Source organism: Narcine bancroftii, chromosome 2 (genome assembly GCF_036971445.1).
Source record: "Narcine bancroftii isolate sNarBan1 chromosome 2, sNarBan1.hap1, whole genome shotgun sequence".
Classification (NCBI taxonomy): Eukaryota; Metazoa; Chordata; class Chondrichthyes; order Torpediniformes; family Narcinidae; genus Narcine; species Narcine bancroftii.
This window is the reverse complement of record NC_091470.1, coordinates 43,928,155-43,950,304: the sequence shown is the minus strand read 5'-3', so window position 1 is coordinate 43,950,304 and position 22,150 is coordinate 43,928,155. Positions and strand designations below refer to the sequence as shown.

At 40.6% G+C, this 22,150-nt stretch overlaps 1 protein-coding gene across 2 annotated transcripts in view; it reads left to right on the top strand.

Annotated features, from left to right (window-relative positions):
* The window catches only part of cdc42bpb (CDC42 binding protein kinase beta (DMPK-like)), a 224,763-nt gene that overhangs the window by 66,132 nt on the left and 136,481 nt on the right, over window positions 1-22,150 (top strand). The window contains exon 1 of one of the 2 annotated variants that reach the window (XM_069916470.1): window positions 19,901-19,979. The exons of the other annotated variant lie outside the window; for it this stretch is intronic. The gene's annotated coding sequence lies outside the window, so the exon portion shown is untranslated. Of the gene's footprint in view, window positions 1-19,900; window positions 19,980-22,150 lie in introns of those variants that run through there. 2 annotated transcript variants of the gene reach the window in all.

Below are 22,150 nucleotides of genomic sequence, written 5' to 3'. Positions count from 1 at the left end.
TTTGGGGGGGAAAAAAATTAAATGTTCTACTACTGAAATGAATTTTAACTTTGTAAGTTTATGGGATCCTTTTCTTAATTATTTTCATAATTTATAAGATAATTTATATCCTGTTTTGTGGTTTGGTCGTTTTTCCTTTTACAGTAGTGGAACACATGTTCAGCCAATAACTTCACAAGGGAGGGGTTTGATTATTAACCTAACTTTTACGTGTTTTATTTGTCTTTTTCAGTGCAACGTAGGTTATTTGTAGCCATATGTAATTGTATATCTTCTTTGTTGGATATGTACGATTTACATAAAACTCAATAAAAATATTGAAAAAGAGCAGTGGTTTTCAACCTTTTTTTCCCACTCATACCACTTTATGTAATCCCTTACTAATCACAGAGTACCTATGGCATAGGGAATATTTAAAATGGTATGTGAGTGGAAAGAAAAAGGTTGAAAACCACTGTTGTAGATGGTATGCATAGTGACAACTGTTTATGGTGTTGGGGGAGTTGATCATTTGGGCTGCTTTGTCCCAGGTGGTATTGGACGTCTTTGGTAAATAAGAAAACATGTAGGTGTAGGGGTCTAATGCAATATGCAGATTGCTGGAGAAATTCAACAGGTCAGGCAGCATCCATTGTGAGTAAAAGGGAGTAAACATTTCAGGCCTGAACTCTTCCTCAGGAGTCATTTTGAGCATGTGTTGTTGGAACTACACTTGGCATGTAGCAATTATTCTGCCTCTATCCTGAAGCTCTTTGAAAATAAAGGATGGTTTAGAGTATTAAGAGATGAGTCTCTGACCATAAGATATTAAGCCTTTTGCAGCCAAATCCATTGAGTTTCCAGGATGTAGATGGAGGGGGATAATTATTGTAATGCTGTTGAATGTTAGGGGAAGGTGTTTGGATTCAGTTGAATGGAGCAAGTTATTGTGTGGTGTTAATTGGCTAATGCCTGAATATTGTCTAGGGTTCGTTGCTTGGTGGCATGGATTCCTTTGAAAAGTTGCAAATATAATTGAGCAGTGTGCAGTCATCAATCAACATTACCACTTGTAATCTAATGAAGAATCAATGGGAAGCCATTGATTAAACAGCTGAAAATAATTTAGTGAGGATGTAACCCAAACAAATGGCGAATTTGTCTTGAGTCTGGGATACTGACCTTTAGCAACACGACCATCTTCCTTTAGGAGGTACTGTATAACTCTAATCTTGGACTGTTTTCTATTTGGACCAAAGCTGTAATTTTTTTGCTGAATAATTCTGGAAATGCTCAACCTGAACAGAGCTGAGCAGATTATTGGTGTTTGCTGCTTAACAACATAAATGAATCAGTACCAGAATTTGTTGTCATGGACAATGGGAATATTTGATTATTCCCATCAGAGCTGTTCGCAGAGCACTGCTATAAGGCACCATCTATACATTCCCGACTGTAGACTGCACTGCTCCAAATGCTCATAAATCCTCTCCAATGGAGCCATTGAGCACCATTTTATCATTCTATTTGATGATTGAACGTATCTGTTTGGTTGATGTCCAGATGCTGAAGATGTGTCTGGGTGGTAAATTGTTGGGCAACGCAGTTAGCATAGCAGGTAGCACGATACCATTACAGTGCCAGCGAACCTGGTTCGAAACCAATATTGTCTGTAAGGAGTCTGTACATTTTCCCAGTGTCTGCATGGATTTTCCCCGGGTGACAGAATAGAGACAGTGCCAGCTATGGCAGGGAGTGCAGGCCATTACAGCCTACAAAGCGAAGGCGAACACTATAGATGGCTGCAATGCTTCACTACCCAGTGAGCTGAACACCTTCTAACCTTTCTTTAAGAAGAAGAACCAAACAATGGCTACTAGAATCCTGAAAATGCTGAGGACCCTGTGATATCTGTCTCTGAGAGTGACGTCAGAACATAATTCAAGCGGGCATATCCTCGCAAGGCATCAGGCCCTGACAGCGTACCTGGCAGGGTATTGAAAATCTGTGCCAACCAACTAGCTGGAGTGTTCATGGACATTTTCAACCTCTCATTGATGCAGTCAGAGGTTCCCACAAGCTTCCAAAGGGCATCAATCATCCTGGTACCCAAGAAAAGTAGTGTTGTCTGCCTCAATGACTACTTCCCAGTAGTACTAACTTTTACAGTGATGAAATGCTTCAAGAGGTTGGTCATGGCCAGAATTAACACGGTCCTAAGTAAAGATCTGGATCCACTGCAGTTCACTTATCGTCATAATTGCTCCATGGCAGATACAATATTGCTGGCTCTCCACTAGGCTCTGGATCACCTCAAAAACAGCAATTCATGCATATGGATGCTCTTCGTAGACTACTGTTCAGTCTTCAATGCCATTATTCCCTCAGTGCTGGTCAAGAAGCTACAAACTCTAGGCCTCTGTACCCCACTCTGCAACTGCATCCTTAAATTTTTCACTGGAAGACCAGTCAATATGAATTGGAAACAATGTCTGCTCCTCACTCATCATCAACACAGGTGCACCCTAAGGATGTGTGCTTAGTCCACTGCTCTACTCATTATAGTCCTACGACTGTGGCTGGGCACAATTCCAAAGCCATGTGCGAATTTGCCAAAGACACTATAGTTGTCGGCAGAATCACAAACTTCAGTGAGGAAGTGTATAGGCTGGAGATAGATCAGCTCATTGAATGGTGTACTAACAACAACCTCTCACTCAACATCAGCAAAACCAAGGAGATGATTGTGGACTTCAGGAGGAAATCAGGGGAACACGACCCAGTCCTCATCGAGGGCTCAGTAGTGGAGAGGGTCAAGAACCTTAAATTCCTGGGTGTCAACATCTCCAAGGATCTGTCTTGGAGCCTCCACGTTGATACAAACACAAAGAAGGCTTGTCAGTGGCGATACTTTGTGAGATGTCTGAGGATGTTCGGTATGTCACTGAAGACTTTTATAAACTTCTACAAGTTTACCTTGGAGAGCATTCTGGCTGGTTGCATCACTGCAACCATAAGCTCCAAAGGGTTGTTAACACATGCACCAGACTTCATTCCCTCGAGGATATCAGTATGAGGTGGTGTCTTTATATTAAAAAAAAGCCTCTATCCTCAAAGACCCCCACCACCCAAGCAAATAATTTTATTCCTGTGATCTGCTCTAGGAAATTTCCTTGATCAATCTTACTTTAGAGCATAACCAAGTTAAATGTAAAAAGGATCCTATTTGCTCGCCACATTTAAAACATCGATCTTTTAGGTTTGAATTTAATTTATTTAATTTCTGTGGTATGAGATATAATTGAGGCAAAAAAAAATTATTGTACTAATCTATATTTTTCATTTATCATGTTAGTCATACTATCCCATAGTTCAGACCAGGTTTTCTTGTCAATTCTTACATTTAAGATCTAGATTCCCTTTCATGCAGTGAAAATGCTCGACTGTAAAGGTGGAAATTCTCCAACCTTGCGTTGAGAGACTTACCTCTATGAATATGTCGTGTCCAACTCCCAAGGCGCCGACTGAAATCCCTCTCAGGGAAGGATCATTGGCGGAGCGCTGCACTCTGTTGCCTCACGAGAATGTACAACCTCTGCAAGTGACTGGCTAGGGGCGGCCTGATGATGGCATCAGCCAGTGGCCCGTCTCCCCTCTCTCTCCCACCCACTCCCTCCATGACCCCCTAAGAGCAGGGGGGGGCCAGCGGGGGCCATCAGGTCAGGGATGCCCGGCAGGGGCTGACAGGGCAGGGATGTCAGGGCGGGGACTGTCGGGGTTGCCAATGCAGGCTTTGACTGCCCTGCCGGCCATTCCGGTACCTCACTGGGCTGCTTCGGCCTTTGGAGCTGCTCAGCAGCAGATCAATATGTAGCAGAGCAATGGCTATCTTCCCTACCCATAATCCCCTACGCAGTTGTAACAGTTCTGGGAAACACTGAGCGATTCCAGTTGTGTGGGGGATTATGGGTAGGCAAGTTGGCCATTGCTCTGCCATGTCTTTATGATGGGTGGCGCCACAGCACCAGTCACCCCTCCTCCATCATCTCCAGAGGGTGCTAAGAGGCACTGCTCAACTATAACAACTCAGCTTTTTAAGGCTGCTCCATGAAAGGTTCGATTTTTCCCTCCATGCTTATAGCCAGCCTCCAGGCAGAGGCTTGGCATGAAAGGGCCTTCTGATTCCCATCTCAGTTTGGACTTGTGAACCCTCTCTTTGGGTGTTCCCATTTGAAATAAAAGATATATTGCTGAAGTAAATTTCTTTGTCTTCCCTTTTGAATCAGTGTCTCTACATCACTGCAATTTGGTAAAAACATTAATGATCCCAATTTATCCCTTCAATACGCTCTTTTTTTGAAAATTGCAGAAGGTTGTGTTAGGAATTCCGTACTTATTTTTTTAATTGTTGAAGTGACATCAATTGTCCCCATTCATAACAATCTTCAATATATCTGATTCCATTATGAGACCAGATTTCAAAAATTTGGTTACCCATTGTACAAGGTATAAGTCAGAGGAGTTTTGGGAGATAAGCCTTCCCTTGTTCCAGTATCACTATATTATACCAGATATTAATTGTTTTAACAAGGGAGGGGGTTCTCTCTTTCTCTCTCACCAGTTATTAATTTTGCATCCCATTTATATATAAAATCCTCTGTTCTTCTCTCTCCTATTTCATTCAATTCTATTTTCACCCATGTATGTTTATCTCCTTCCTCAAAAAGGAAAGTAAGAAATCTCAGCTGAGCTGCTAGATAATAATTTTTGAAATTAGGGAGTTGTAATCCTCCCAGCTCATATTTCCAAGTTAGTTTTTCTATGGAGATCTTAACATCTTACCTTTTCAAAGAAATTTTACGACATTTATTTAACTCATGAGAAGATCTCTGAGATAATGGTATGAGCAGTGATTGATAGAGATATGATATTCTTGGAAATGCATTCATTTTAATACAATTACTCTTCCCACTAACATTATAGGTAAGGCAGTCAAAGCCTTAGATCTTCTGCTTAGATCTTCTTCAATCTTTTTAATGGTAAATAATTCAGTTTGTATAATTTTTTTTAATTGTTTGTACATATTCCTAAATATTTTATCCTATTTGTTGGTCATTTAAATGAGGTATCTCTTTGACACTGAGTACAATCTCCTCCTGTAAGAGGCATAATTACATTCTTATCCCCATTTATTTTATATTCTAAAACTTTTCCATGTTCTTCCAATTTTGAGTACAATTTCTGTACCAAAGTTACCGGCTCTGTCAAATGTATCAATACAAAATTAGCAAATAAATTCATTTTGTATTCCTCCTGGTTAACCCTAAATCCCTTAATGCCCAGATCTTGATGGGTTGCTTGTGCAAAAGGTTCTTATAGCTAAAATAAATAAAGCTGGAGATAGCAGGCATCCTTGTCTACTAGATCTTGACACCTGGAATTATGTGAAAATTTGTCAATTAGTCACCACTTTTGGTTTCAGTTTATTGTATAGTGTCTTAATCCAATTTATAAAAATTTGACCGAATCCAAGGCTTTCCAGTACTTTAAATAGAAAATACCATTCCATGTATTAAATGCTTTTTCTGCATCTAATGCCACAACAACACACAGAACACCCTTCTTTGTGCCAAATGAATTATACTAATCAACCTGCTTACATACATAATCAGCCAATGGTCTTTTTTTCATAAAGCCTGTTTGGTCAATATCATTCAATTTCTGGAATAATTTTGCCAATCTATTTGCCAAGGCTTTGGAAGTAATCTTACAATCCGAATTTAATAATGAAATAGGTCTATAAGATGACAATTTCAACTGATCACTATCTTTTTTTGGTATCTCAGTAATAATTGCCATTGAAAAAGATTTTGGAAGAGAATGTGATTCAGATGCCTGATTTAGCCTCCATAAATAGAGGAATCAGCAATTTTTAAAATTCTTTATAAAATTCAGGAGAGAAACCAACTTCTCCTGGAGATTTATTGCTTTGCAATAAACTCAGTGCTTCTCTGACCTCCTCCTGAGTAAAGGTTGTAAAGGTTAAAACCTTGTGTTTTTACTTATTAGTAATTTTATGATTATCCCTTTAAGGATAAGTATTGTTTGTAGTGTTACCTTAATACCGTAATATCCATGCATTCATCATGACAGAAATGTGAGCTCAAAATACTTTTCTTTGAATTTGTCTTAATCATTTCTTATCATTTTATATCATTATTTTTTTTAATATAGCCGAATGCTTTGCTTATTCATCATTATGAAAATCTTGATGCGAAGTTATGCATCAACGAAGTAATACATAAAACTGCATCTGCAAAGTTTGGTTTATTGGAGTGATAAGATAGTAATTCGGAATATTGAAGATCATATGTTTTGATATTGGAAAATAATAGAACATGGAAAGTGTCGTCTATAAAGGGAGCATTCAGTTCTTCCTGATTTTCCAAATCTAACCTTGGAAGTCTTATTTGAGATTTTGTTTTAAAAATCTTCTGTTTTATTAACATCTCTTTGAGATTCTGATTGACATAATTTAGATTAAAATTGTCTAAAAGCCTCGTTAATTTCTTAAGGTTTATAACTATTCACGTTCGTCTCTATTTTTATCGCATTTATCATTCTTGAGACCTCTTCTGCTTTCAACTGCGAAGAAAGTGCTTTATGAGCTCTTTCACCTGTGACAGATTATATTGTGTTTGTTTTGTATATAGATATGATTTTTGGAGATAAATTGGGGCAGGTTTCTTAGTGTAGGTCACATACAAACACTTTAAAACAGAGCTTATTTAAAATACTGGAGCTCTGCTCATGCTAATCACGTCGACACCAAGAGCCTTTGCAAAAGCTTTGGAGAGTGCCCAAGAGACTTCACTAATGGATTGTTATTTACAAAAAGGTAACAAATGAAAGAACTTGTTGGAGCCGCAGACTGTCTGGAGTGGAACTTGCTGTTCTAGGAGGATCATGTGATTTTTGCAAGCAGAGAGAGTCAAATAGGCTTTTTCTCTGTGTGTGTGAGAGAGAGAGAGAGAGAGAGAAAATTCAGTTCTGAAATGCTACAGTCAGCGCAGCAGCTGGGACTGGAACAGGAAAAGCTGTCAAGCTTGTGTGGAAAAGCCTCATTTGGAAGATGGGTTGTGACTGCAACCTGGTCAAAGCCCTTGTGTTTCATACAAAAGTAGAGGACTGACTGTCTAATGTTTCACTTGAAATAAGAGAAACAAAAAGGAAAGAGGTTATCATCTGGAGAACCCTGAGGGGACATTGCTTTGGCAAGACACTGAAGTGGCTGATTAAAAAGGAATCAGTTGTGGGTGTCCAGTGAACAACAAATCTCTCTCTGAAAACCAACAAGAACCTTCCTGATCAGTAACCATTTCCTTTCAAACACCAAAGCCTGGTGAACTTTATAATACTAAATTCTGTGCACAGTATAAGAATTGCCTGCAATTAATAAACTTGGAGGAATGAGAAATGAGATAGGAATGTGAATCAAAGAACTTTTGTGAACTTACACCCACATTACATACACGTGCGCTTAGCATTAGAAGGGGGTTAGGTTAGTTAAGTCAATAGTGATAAGTTAAAGTGTGATTCTGTTTACATCTTTAAAGATAATTAAAAGCAATTTTTGTTTAAGTAACCATTTGTCTTGCTGAATATCTATTGCTGCAATTTATCTAAGTTAGTTATTTCTTTTTCCAATTTTTCTACCTCTCTTGAATATTCCTTTTAATCTTAGAATTATAACATAATTTGTCCTCTTAAATATGCTTTTAAAGCATCCCATATAATAAATTCATTGGTAGTTGATTTGCAATTGGTCTCACAAAATAACTGAACATGTCTTCTAATAAAGTTATGAAAGTGTGACCTTTTCAACAATGAGTTGAAACGCCATATATAGAGCAATTTTTAAAAAAAATCTGGCATTATAAGCGTCAGTATCTAAGGTGAGTGATCTGATAAAATTCTCGCTCTGTATTCAACTTCCATAATTCTACCTTGTAGTTGAGCTGGCATTAGAAATAAATCTATTCTGAAATAGGAATCATGTATATTTGAGTAAAAGGAAAACTCTCTCTTGTATGAATTCTTCGCCAAGCATCCACTAAATTCCACTTTCATCGTTTTTGTCCTCATTACTGCTCATTGATCTATCAAATACTGGATCCAATTGAAATTTCCTCCTACTAAAATATTTTCATAAGCAGTTACTAGATTCAGAAATGCTTCTTGAATAAATTTCTTATCATTAATATTTGGTGCATGTACATTCATAAGGGTCTGAATATATTAAACAGTGCACTATAACATACCTACCAGCAGGGTCAATCACCACATCTGGAAGTTTCTTGTGCATCAAAATTGCCACTCCCCTTGCTTTTGAATTGAAAGAAGCAAACACTTGCCCCACCCAATCTCTTTTTAATTTTTGATGTCATTTTTCATTTAAACGTGTTTCTTGTAGGAAGACCAAGTCCTCTTCCAATTTCTTTAATATGTGACCATATTCTTTCTCTTCACTGACCCATTTAACCCATTAACATTAAAACTTAGGTATTTTACTGGATTATTCATCTCTACAAAAGTATTTAATCACATCTACATGTTCCCTCTTTACTTCTCCTCCCACTTCTCCTCCAATAAATTGTTCAATCTTTATCTTCTGTGATGTGGGATATACCTTCCAGCAGTCCAAGTTGAAAAGAAAGAAAAAGAATATAGTTTAAAAATATATTACGTTACATATATCAAAGTTAACAAATTACCCATCCTTCTAGCGTTTATATAATATAAAATACTACCCCCTACCATTGTACGGGTTGCAGCAGTTGCTACAAAAGTACACATGGTACAATAGAAAACAGTCCCTCGTTATCCCCACCCCTGGAATATTCACCAAATAATAATTAATCATTCTTTCTATAAGAGTTGTATCTAAATGTAAAAAGAATAAGAAAGTACACAACATTATCTTTAATCATTTATGCGACTTTATATTGGACAGCGTTTTCACAAATTGTTCAGCATGCTTGTAGTACAAAAAAACTTCTGTTGTAGCGGCTCACCAGAGTCTTAATTGAACCAGCTCAGGAGATTCTGAGTGGCGTCATAACATCACAATGCAGTGACATCATTTGGAACATGCAGGGTTTTAAAAGCTGCCAGTGACTTTTTGAGTAAATGACTTTTACTGAACTTCTACTCAACTACATCTGATCATTTTCTTGTTCTTCATTTTGCACTGTAACACAGTTGCTACATTGGTGACCCTGACGGGCCCAAATGGATTTTGGATCCAACATGGATAATGCAGCAGTTTTGCTCAAACTACCTGTGTTTGGACCACTCATCCTGAAGTTTGTTTCGGGAAGGTTCCACATTCGCAAGTTAGAAGTGGATGCCACTAAGTACTATCGTGTTGTAAGCACCCTCGACCAGGACACGACCGGTCAAGTAGTGGATTTCCTTCAGGACCCACCAGCTCTCAACAAGTACAAAGCCCTAAAAGCCCTCCTTCTTCAGATTTATGATCTCTCATTGCGTGAGCGAGCTGCACATCTCCTCCATGTCAATGTGTTGGGGGACCACACCCCTTTGGAGTTAATGAATTTCATGTTGGCACTGGCAGAGGGCCATAGGCCTTTCTTGCTCTTTGAGCAGTTTTTAAAGCATATGCCAGAAGACATTGCCTAATGTTGGCTGACAAGGACTCTGATAACCCTCGAACAGTGGCCACACATGCAGACATTCTGTGGTGCGTGAAACCGTAATAGCCTACTCTGCACCTGGGCCAAACACTCCCAGCGCAAATTTTTAGTTGACATAGGTGCAGAGGTTAGTGTCCTTCCTCCTTCGGGCTATGACACCCATACCAGGAGCACAGGACAAGTGCTCACTGCGGTGAATAATAGTTTGATTTGTATGTACGGCACATGGACTATATCCCTGAAATTCGGCAACAATAAGTTCACATAGAAGTTTATCCTTCCTGCTGTGTCCCGGCCGTTGCTGAGTGCCGACTTCCTCAGAAGCAATTCACTGATGGTGGACTTGAAAGGTCTGGTTGGTGAACACCACAACGCTCCAGACTTTCTGCCTTGGAAAAGCCAAACTACTTGCCCCCGCACCTAGACACCGTGGAGTACTAGCAACAAATTCACCAAACTTCTTGCAGAGTTTCAGGACATTGTCACTACCCAGTTCTCCATTGCCACAGCCAAACATGATGTTGCTCACTACGTCCTTGCCCAACGACCTCCTCTACACGCCCGAGCCCCACGCTTGCCGCCCGACAAGTTGCGGCTTGCAAAACAAGAATTCCACAAAACTGAGGAACTTGGAATCATAGGCTTCTTCCCCTCTACATATACTGCCCAGAGCCATGGGAGGCTGGAGACCTGGCGAGGATTACAAGTGTCTCAACGATGCTACCGATGCTGACTGCTACCCTGTGCCCTATATACAGGTCTTAAGCTTCATGGGGCCAGGATATTTTCTAAAATTGACTTGGAGCATGGGTAACCCCAAATACCTGCCCAAGACTGCCATCGTAACACCGTTCGGCCTCTTTGAATATTGGAGAATGCCTTTTGGGCTCAAAAATGCTGTACAAACATTCCAACGATAATGTACCCAGTGGGGTGTGGCATGGACTTCCTTTTCGAATACTTGTCGCCAGTCACTCCCACAAAAATCACCTGCAGCATCTGCATTTACTCTGCTGCCGCCTACAAGAGTTCGAGGTAATGTGAACCCTGCCAAGTGCAAATTCAGGCCTGTGGTAACGTCAGTTAGAGTTCTCTATCGAGTTCTTGGGACATCAGATCAGCAGCTGGCGTGTCATTCCATTGCCTAGCAAGATGGAAGCCATCCTCAAATTCGTGAGCTCCAATGTTCACCAAAGGACAATAGAAACCTCTAGCATTTTAGTAGGTAATTCTGTCCTCCGGAAACAAAATACAGCACATTCAATAGGAACTGCTGGTGCTGTACTTAGCGGTCAGACACTTCTGCTATTTTTTTGGAAGGCAGGGACTTCATGGTTTTTACTGACCACAAACCGCTAACGTTAGCCTTCGTGAAGACATCAGATCCCTGGTCAGTGTACCACCAATGCCATCTATCCTGCGTATCCAAGTTTTCAACCAGGATTAAACATATCTCTGGTAAGAATAATGTGGTGGCTGATGCCCTGTTCCACTTCTTCGTTCAAGTAGTACGTGCCCTCTCTCTGGGTGTAGACTACATGGCGCTCACCAAAGCTCAACACCAGGATGACAAACTTCCTGCTTATAGAACTGCTATCACGAGCCTGCAACTCCAGGATGTAGCTTTTTGGCTGCAGGTACCACTCTCCTGTGTGACGTTACCACAGGTCAGCCTCACCCTCACCTCAATGCTGTGTGGAGACATTACATTTTCAATGCCATTCTTGAACTGTCCCGCCCCTCCACTTGTGCGACAGTCCACCTGATAGCTGATAAGTTTGTATGGCATTGACTCAAAAAGCAGGTCATATACTGGGCAAAGATGTGCATGGACTGCCAATCTGCAAAAGTGCAAAGGCACGTGAAGGTGCCGTTAGAGCCTTTCCAGCCACCACAGCACAGATTCAACCATGTGCGTGTCAACGTTGTCAGCCCGCTTCCAGTGTCACGAGGGTCTAGGCACTTGTTAACAGTCATCAATAGATTCACTAGGTGGCCGGAAATGGTTCCTATGATGGACTCATTGACCGGTTCACGTGCCAGAGCTTTCATTTCTGCCTGGTATCTTGGTTCGGCCCACCCACAAACGTCACCTCCGACAGAAGCCCACAGTTTACCTCCGCACTCTGGGACGCTTTATCCAGCTCCATACAGCTCCACCACACGACAGCCTACCACCCACAGTTGAATGGCCTGGTGGAGCGGTTCCATGGGCACTGTCGTCATTTGGCATGAAAATCTTTAAAGTTGCTGGATGACGCAACACAAATCTGTATTCTTTCTGCCAAACGAAGCTTTTAACCAGATTAAATTCTCGTCTTCACTTAATAATTTTGCACTTATAGCCAGATAAAACTATACTCTCTTTCCTTCAATCTCAAGCAGGACACCTCTAGCTTTTGCTTTTTCTGCCTCTGCTTTCAATATCTTTTCTCTGTCTTGGTGTCTTTGGAACTTGATCAATACAGAACATGACTTTTGATGTTGGTCACAGTATAAGGGCTCTATGTGCCCTTTAAATTTCAATATTCTGTTCAACCTTGTCTATTCCCAAAACTTTAGGTTTCCATTCATAATAGGATTTTGGCCTTCAATGCTTCCCTTAAGTCCAACAATTTTAATATTTCTTTTGCTGAAATTTTCCAGTCTATCCATCTTTTCCCACATTTTGTCCTTCTCAACAGCCCACGTGACTGTATCAGTCTTTACTTTCCCACTCTTTCTTTTACATCTTCCATATCTTCTTCCACAATCTTAACTCTTTCATCCATGTTTTCCATAGTTACTTGCAAAATTTTTACTTCATAATATCTTTTTCATTTTATTTGTGCTCTTCAATTCTTTTGTTCAGTCTTCCATTGTACATCTCTTTTTTTTAACCTTTAGCGGGCATTTCGTGTTCTTCAGCTTTATCATTATCACTTTCTGTCTCTGTTGTGTCTTGTTCTTCCTTCTCCTCTGAGTCTTGCCCAGGACGAACAAAGGCACTACCAGTGCCAGCTGCCATTGAGTGTTTGTCTTCATTGTGCATGTGCAAGCAAACTTCATCTTCAACTCCAGTGCCTCTAGCTGCCCCAATAGGGGATCCACTCACACTGGGTCGGATCGAACTCCAGCCCCAGGCTGTAACTTTAAAAAAAATCTTTCTTAGGAAATCTTCTTGAAAGTTTAAATATTATTTTTCTTCACTGTGAACTTTTTAAACTTAGTTTAAGTACTGTAACTCTTTTTACTATTGGGTTCCTGCTTCCTTTATCTACCACATCAGGTGACAGCCCATTTTTCTTTTTTTTATTTTGTTTTTATACATTGCAAAAAATGCATAGTATAAACTATAGCCAAATCTGATGGGTTCTGGAAGTCGTCCATTTAAAATATTTTATGAAATTGCCAAAATAATGTTGAAAATAGGCATTCTATCTAGCATGAGATCAGCTCCTGCCAATTGCCACAGCTCTCTTTATAATAATATATTCCTTCATTTTGTTGCATCTTGTTGTTAAAAGTATGTAGCAAAATGTTCTCCCAGGAATATATGTATTATGTTTGTCAAGATCCTCCTAATTTATTCAAGTAGTGAAGGGAGTATCGTCTTGAGCCATTCTTCTGTTGTCTTGAAATAGGCAAAATTTAGATATGGTATAACCTCTAAATGTGAGCCTCTTTGGGTAACAGGAACATTAGTTATTAATTATATGTTTACACCACAATTACATAAGAGAAAATAAAGCAATGAAATTAAAAGAATGATAGGAAGCGGAAATGAACATTAAGTATAGTGTTTATATATCATCTGAGATATCGGATGGGCACTTGACAAAGCTGGAGATGACTCAACAGTCACTTGCACCACTGCTGCATACAATAAAATTGAGTCCTGATGCAGGGTCTTAACACAAAATATTGATAATTCCTGTCATCCTGTAGATGCTGCTTGACGTGCTAAGCTCCTTCATCAGTTTGTCTATCGTTCCAGATACCACCAAGATCTCAACTGTTTTGATCTTTAATATTGCAGATAAAAATTCTGCCGGAACATGCACTAAATGTGCATGATCATAAGCATTTTGAAAGTTTGAACAATTAATGATAACTTGAGATATGATACATTTTTAATTACATCTGTGTGTTGCCTCTTTTGGTTGTGGTTGACTATGGGTACCGACCGCGCCTCTGGTAGTCATTGATTGGTTGAGCAGTGTTGACTGTGGCAGTTCTATGCCAATCAAGCATTATGATTATAACTGGTTACTGCTGCTTCCTGTGTTTGTCCACCACTATAAACCGAAGCAGGAGTGGCCTCTCCAAGGCGCAAGCCAGGGCTATGGAGATCTGCCTGTTGCCCATCGCAGGGGGAACCCCTCTACCCCCCCCCCCCCTCAATGCTAATTACTGGTCCAAAGGAACACCGAAAGTTGATATAGTTTGGTGCTAGCAGTACCGGGCTGGTGCTGAGTACAGCAGTCAGCTGCCTTCGGGACTCCAACTCTGGATATTTTTTCCTGTGTTTACTTCCAAAGGCTTTCCCGTGAACGAGTATAGCCACAAGCAAGTGGAGGTTTGAAATTGGAGTTTTCCCTCTCCTAGTTGGGTTACCATCTGTGGTTAATGAGCCCCCTCTGCCTGGAGCAACTGGTTTCAAGGTGCCCTTGGCCCACCTTTGCCCCTTCTGTCAGTGAGAACAGCTCCACCAGGCACAAGAACTATGCCGCCTGGAGTTGAACTTGGTTGTCAGAGGCTGTTTGAGATGCACGCCATGAAGAGCATTTGTGGTAGTGGGAGTTCATCCCCACTACCACCCTTTGGCAATGACAATCTTTGGAATATGAAACCATACTTGACCTATATTTAACTTAAGATTTTGCAGTATTCCCACCATCGACAACTTTCTACAGTGAAGGAATATTTGTGCGTAGTTAAGGGTCACTGTGCTGCTAACTGTGAGAAATTTTAACAGACATGTGCTTCCCAATTACTAGAGTTAATGGTCATCTCTAAGTTTTTCCCTGCAAATTTAATTTTTATTTAATGCTTTGTGTTGTTCTTATTACCCAATTTGGTAGAATTGCATTTCCTTCATGTTCTTCAAGCAAACCAATATTTAATGCATTTATTTTGTGTGTATTAATTGAGAGAGAGGAGATTTCTGTTGGAAAAACTCTTGTGAACAGATCTGATGCTGGACGCAGGCTATATTTATACTTTGACTGCCTTGCTGATATGGCACCTAATAACTTTCCATGTTATAATGTGAATGACCTGTTAGACTTAATATGGGAAGGATGTTTCAGGAATTGCAAGTAAATTGTATTCTCTGCTTAATGAAAAGGTTTCTTAACTCCAATTCTGTTTTGGTCTAAAGACAAGTATATCTTTGCCAAATTATCCAAAATGACCCAGGACACTTTTTCTTTTGTATATTTGACATCCACTTTTGCACATTTAAGTTTTCAATATGTGTCAGAGTTTTATTAGATTAATAATTGGTTAGAACTATTTTCTTTTAATATTGTACTAGAGTGCAATAAGTTTCCCAGTTTAAAAGGAATGTGAGAAACAGGGCGGTGGTGACCACAGGAAACAGCATCCGGTGATTTCCAAACAATGGGTTTACCAATTATCAAAGTTTTACTGCACACACAATTAGTCTTCTAGGGCTAGAGGGGTTGCTAAGAAATAATTATAGCTCGGTACGTCAATTTTTCTGATGTTTTATATTGGGGCTTATTTGGAAATAACCCCACTCTCAAATACCCTTGGACAATTTCTGGCATTTCTCTCCTTTTCAACATTTCTCTGTCACCATGTCAGGAAACAAGCTATATGCTGACATTTACTATAAACCCACTGACCCAGCTACCTAGACTACACCTCCCCCCATGTCCCTTTCTCTGCTTTACCGCATCTCCCCTCAAAATTAGTCCTTCCATTCCAGGACATCTTAGGGAAGGCAGCTTCCCCTCTAGTCAATGGTGCCATCTCCTGCATTTCCTCCATTTCTCAAAGTTCTGCTCTCATCCCCCCCCCCAACCCACAACCTCTTGTTCTCATCAGCCTCTGCCTTCAGCATATCATCATTTGTCATTTTTGCCACCTAGAGCACTCAACTGGCTGTTTCTACTCCTCCCCATCCTTCTCTGCTCTCCGCAAGGATTGCTCCCTCAGTGAACCCCTTGTCCACTCATCCTTTCTTACTCATCCGGTGGAAAAGACTGTAAGGCATTGATGTGTGTGAGCTCTCTGTCTTAGCCTTCTCTATTCAAGAACCATTACTTTAAATCAGAAAATTATCTTCGACATTCTGAAAGAAAGAATCTAAAATTTTGTAGAAATTTAATCAACATCTGTGCTCTTGAGATTATAGAAATTTATAACTTAAGTATGGAATGACTAAATGGCTTGGAACTTCTTAGTCATCCAGTGGGAACCAAAATGAATTTGTAAGTAGGTCATGGTAGACTGAGTTTTGTGAAAAGTTAATTAAATAATGGTTAGGTATCGTGTCAGAGGTGCACCAAAGAAGAGGTACAAGGACTGCCTGAAGAAAGCTCTTAGTGCCTGCCACATTGACCACCGCCAGTGGGCTGATATCGCCTCAAACCGTGCATCTTGGCGCCTCACAGTTCGGCGGGCAGCAACCTCCTTTGAAGAAGACCGCAGAGCCCACCTCACTGACAAAAGACAAAGGAGGAAAAACCCAACACCCAACCCACCAATTTTCCCCTGCAACTGCTGCAACCGTGTCTGCCATCCCGCATCGGACTTGTCAGCCACAAACGAGCCTGCAGCTGACGTGGACATTTACCCCTCCATAAATCTTCGTCCGCGAAGCCAAGCCAAAGAAAGAAGAAGAGGGTAACATCCATAGACGTGACCAATATAGATCTCCAGGAGTTGCTTGATAAACTCACTCTCACAAAATTATTAGCTAATATTGAAAATTTTAAAACTGAAGGAAAATTAGTTACCTGACCAAGAATAAAAATAGGAAATGATGGAAATCGTCAGGAGATCACAAAGCATAGAGAAACAAATGGAATTAAAGTTTTAATTTGACCTTTCATAAGAATGAGAGAAAGTTAGAAAATGAAATAGGTAAAATTGATGGTCTAGTAAATAGGGACCCTCTTGGAAAAAGTGACCATTGTAAGATTGATTTTCTCATACAGATGGAGGTTAGATCTAAAACTAGTGTATTATGCTTGAACAGGGGAGACTACAACAGGATGAGGGAGGAATTGGTCAGTGTGGACTGGGAGCACAGGCTAGTTGGCAGAACAGTTGAGAAACAGTGGAAGACTTTCAAATAAATTTTTCACAGTGCTCAACAAAATTATATTCCCGTTTTAAAAATAAGGGCAGCAAGAGAGGGAAGAGTCAGCCTTGGTTAACAAAGGAAAGTATAAAATTAAAAAGCTTATGTGTACAAATTAGCCAAGTGTAATGGGGAACTGAAGGATTGGGAAAACGTTAAAAGGCAACAAAGGACAATTAAACGAGAAATAAAGAAAGGGAAGAAAGATTATGAAGGTAAATTAGCACAAAATATAAAAACAGATAACAAAAATATATAAAACGGAAGAGGGTGGCTAGTCAACAGAGGTCCCTTGGAAGATGAGAAAGGGAAATTGATATTGAGTAACGAGTCATTGAACAAATATTTTGTCTGTCTTCACAGTGGAAGACATCCCCATCATGCCAAAGAGTGGTGATAAGGATTGCAAAGTGAGGTGAGGGCCTCAATAAAATAATTGTTACAAAAGAGATAGTGATGAGCAAACTAATGGGACTGAAAGCAGACAAATCCCCTGGTCCTGATGGGAAGAAAATGGTGGGAGTTATAGTCAATGTGTTGGTAGTCGTTTATCAAAATTCTCTAGATTCTGGGCAGGTCCCGGCAGATTAGAAGACAACAAATGTCACGCCACTTTTTAAAAAGGGATGTAGGCAGAAGTCGGGTAACTATCGGCCAGTTATCTTAACACCCGTAGTCAGGAAAATACTTGAAGGTGTAATTAAGGATGATATAGCAAGACATTTGGAACAAAGGTTTTCCATCAGGCAGACACAGCATGGATTCAGAAAGGGCAGGTCTTGTTTGATAAACTTGTTGGAATTCTTTGAGGATGTAATGGCTGTGGTAGATTTAGATTTCCAGAAGGTGTTTGATAAGATGCTGCACAAGAGACTTATCAATAAGATACAGAATCCACGCTGCTGAAGATCAAACTGCGCTGGGTAGGTCACGTCTCCAGAATGGAGGACCATCGCCTTCCCAATATCGTGTTATATGGCGAGCTCTCCACTGGCCACCGAGACAGAGGTGCACCAAAGAAGAGGTACAAGAACTGCCTAAAGAAAGCTCTTGGTGCCTGCCACATTGACCATCGCCAGTGGGCCGATATCGCCTCAAACCATGCATCTTGGCATCTCACAGTTCGGCGGGCAGCAACCTCCTTTGAAGAAAACCGCAGAGCCCAATCACTGACAAAAGACAAAGGAGGAAAAACCCAACACCCAACCCCAACCCACCAATTTTCCCTTGCAATCGCTGCAACCGTGTCTGCCTGTCCTGCATCGGACTTGTCAGCCACAAACGAGCCTGCAGCTGACGTGGACATTACCCCTCCATAAATCTTCATCCGCGAAGCCAAGCCAAAGAAAAAAAGATGAATGGAGATGGGGGAAGTATATTGGCATGAATTGAGGATTGGTTAACTGACAGAAGGCAGAGAGTCAGGATAAATTGGTGTCTTTCTGATTGGCAGACAATGGTAAGAGGGGTGACGCAGGGGTTGGGGCTGGGCCCACAGCTGTTCACCATTTCCATTGATAAATTGGAAGGGGGACAGAGTAGTGTGGCCAAGTTTGTGCATGATACTAAATTGAGTGGAAAAGCAAATTGTACAGAGGATCTGGAGAGGCTGCAGAAGGATATAGTTAAGTTAGGTGAGTGGGCAAAGTTCTGGCAGATGGAGTACAATGTTAGTAAATGTGAGGTCATCCACTTTGGTAGGAAAAATAGAAGAGCAGATTATTATTTAAATGGTGAAAAACTGCAGCATGTTGTAGTGCAGAAGGACTTGGAAGGATTTGGGAGTGCTTGTGCATGAATCACAAAAGGTTGGGTAGCAGGTACAACAGGTTATTAAGAAGGCAAATGGAATGTTGACCTTCATCGCTAGAGGAATTGAATTCAAGAGCAGGGAGGCCATGCTGCAACTGTACAAGGTGTGCAGTTCTGGTCTCCATACTTGAGGAAGGATATACTGGCTTTTGGAGGCAGTCCAGAGGAGGTTCACCAGATTAACCACAGAGATGAGGGGGATTGACCTACGAGGAGCAACTAAATCATCTGAGATTATTCTCACTCAAATTCAGAAGGATGAGAGATCTTATAGAAGTATTAACATTATAAAAAGGATAGAAAAGATAGAGGCAGGAAAATTGTTTTCACTGGTAGGTGAGACTAGAACTAGGGGCAAAACCTCAAGATTCAGGGGAGTAGTTTTAAGTCAGAGCTGGGGTAAAACTCTTTTTCCCCAGAGGGTAGTGAATCTGTGAAATTCTCTGCCCAGGAAGTGGTTGAGGCTACTTCATTAAACATATTTAAGGTTCAGTTAGATAGATTTTTACGTTTTAAAGAAATTGAATTGAGGGATATGGGGAAAAGGCAAATAGGTGGAGTTGAGTCAATGGTCAGATTAGCCATGATCTTATTGAATGGCGGAGCAGGCTCAACAGGCCAGATACTCCTATATCTTATGAATGTGAAGGAAACAAAAGAATAAAAGGAAGGTATAAACTTTGCCGACCTATATAAATCTTTATAAATGTCTAAAGGACTGTGGGGAAAGTCGTGGCAGGGGAAGAGAGATGGCGGAACTGCCATCCCAGAATTCAATGCTTTCCTTGCCGCACAGAATTCTGGGAGGACGGGTCTATCATTGCTCTTTCCATGGTCTTTATAAATTGTGTGTTATTTCTGTTAGGAATTTCCCATACTGTTTATAAATTGTGCAACTATATTTTTCCCATGGACTTTTATAAAATTATGAAGGTTTATATAGGTCGGCCCAGCAAGGGCTGAAGGGCTCATACTGTGCTGTACACAATGCTTAAATATGTCATAATTAGGCATGATTAATTTTGTTTAAATACAAGATCATAATACATTGATCAGGATATAGGGTGGGTCCACCATCGCTCGATACGTCACTTAGACATCACCAGTGGAGGATAGAATCCCCCATCTCTGGGGGTGCCTTGTGCTGAGTGTGAAAGGTAAAAATGGCTTCCTTAATTGGTTCACTGAATGGCCAATCTACTGGTTAGTCAGTGTGAAAAAGGCTTAAGAAAGGCCCTACCACGGTAAATGGTAGGGCCCGGAAGCGTGCAGTAGAACAGAGGGATCTGGGAATACTCATATTTAATTCCATGAAAGTGGCATCAGAGGTGCATAGGGTTGTAAAGAGAGCTTTTGACATATTGGCCTTCACAAATCATTGTATTTAGTGTAACAGTTGGGATGTTATGGTAAAATTGTATAAGACATTGGTGAGGCCAAATTTGGAGTATTGTGTGCAGTTTTCATCACCTATCTACAGGAAAGATATCAATAAGATAGAAAGAGTGCAGAGAAGATTTACTAGCATGTTGCCAGGACTTCAAGACTGAGTCACAAGGGGAAGAGTCACGTGATGGAGTAGTGGCTGGTCAAGTAGAACCAGCCCTCTCCAGAGAAAAGAAAAAACAGTTCATTAAACATAAAATACAGGAAGAGAAAGATAAAGTTTCAGAGAAGAGACAAAAGAGATGGCACCCAAAAGAGAGAAAGTAAGAATAACAGAGAAAAGGGAAGGAGGAAAATCACTGGAGAAGAAAGAAGATGGCCTTACCTACATATTGGAGCAGGGAGCCACCTTGGAGAGGAGCGGCTGATCTCCGATGTTGGTGAGTCCCTGGAGGAGCCGTATCCCCCGACCGGCGGACTTCAAAAATGGCTCTCAGAGCCAAGAAAAGGTGCGCAACTCCTCGTGCATGCGCAGTGCGCAAGTAAAAGAAAAGGTTAACGCTGGTGGGAGGGGGACTCAGCTGAGGAACGGCCAGCTGCGGAGCGGCCAGCTGAGAGACGCCCAGCATCGGGGCGTTCGGCTGGGGGAAGCAAGCAAGAAAGAAGAGTGGTGAGAAAGAGAATAAAGGACTGGAAGAGGGTGAGCAGCAACGGTGCGACCAGCAAGGGGATGACCTGCGGCAGGAGGCCCACAGCCTCCTATAGAAGGGCAATATTTATATAAAGCTTTTTTTTGAAGAACAAATGAAGTCATTAAAAGAATGGCTATCATTAGAATTTAGTTCAATCAAAAGAAAAATGAAAAGAGCTGAAGACAGAATGCAAAGCTTAGAGTTGATCATGACTGAAATAGGGAAAAGAGTAGAAAATGTGGAGGAACGTGAAGCTGCTGAAGAAATGGAGGTAAATGATTTTAGAGGAAAGATGGAAGAGACCGAAAAAAAAGTTAAAGAGACACAAGATTTATTGTCACAAAAAAATTGACATATTGGAAAACTACAGTAGGTGAAACAACATAAAAATAGTGGGCCTGAAAGAAGACAAAGAAGGATCAGATATGAAGGAATTTATAAAAGGATGGATCCCGAAGATGCTGGGAACGACAGATTCACGTGAAGAAATAGAAATCGAAAGGGTGCATAGAGCACTAGTACCAAAACCGCCACCACATCAAAAACCGAGAATCATATTGGTAAAACTTCTAAGATATACAACAAGAGAGAACATACTGGAGCAGGCAAGAAAGAAGGTTAGAGAAGTCAACAAGCTGTTGGAATATAAGGGACAAAAAATATTTTTTTACCCTGACGTAAGCTTCGAACTTTTAAAGAAGAGGAAGGAATTCAACACGGTGAAAACAATCTAATGGAAGAAAGGGTATAACTCTATATTAAGACATCCAGCAGTACTCAAAGTATTTTTTCCTGGGGAACGGAATAGACTGTTCTTAGACCCAAAGAAAGCCCAAGAATTTGCTGAACATTTGTTGGAGAAGAGAGGAGGAGGAGAAGTGACAAGAAGGAAGACCGGCAAGAAAATATACAAAAATATGTAAAAATATAAAGTAAAGATAATGTATATATAAAGATTTAAAGATGGATAAGAGAAGGGGAAGAAGGGGGAAAAAAGAGAGAGAACTTTGTTATATGTATAGGAAAATAGTGTTCTCTGGGGGTGGGAGGATAACAGTCACTGCGAAATCAGTTGACGTTTGCGAATAAGTTCGCAAACTGAATAGAAAGAGGAGTTGTGGTTGCCATCAAGGGGCAACCCAAGGGGGGGGGGGTTCATTTGGGGTTAAAGGGTTATTGCTTGTGGGGATTGTTGGGGTATTTCATGTCTTAAGTGCATTGTCATATATTGAGATTAAAAAGGAAAACTT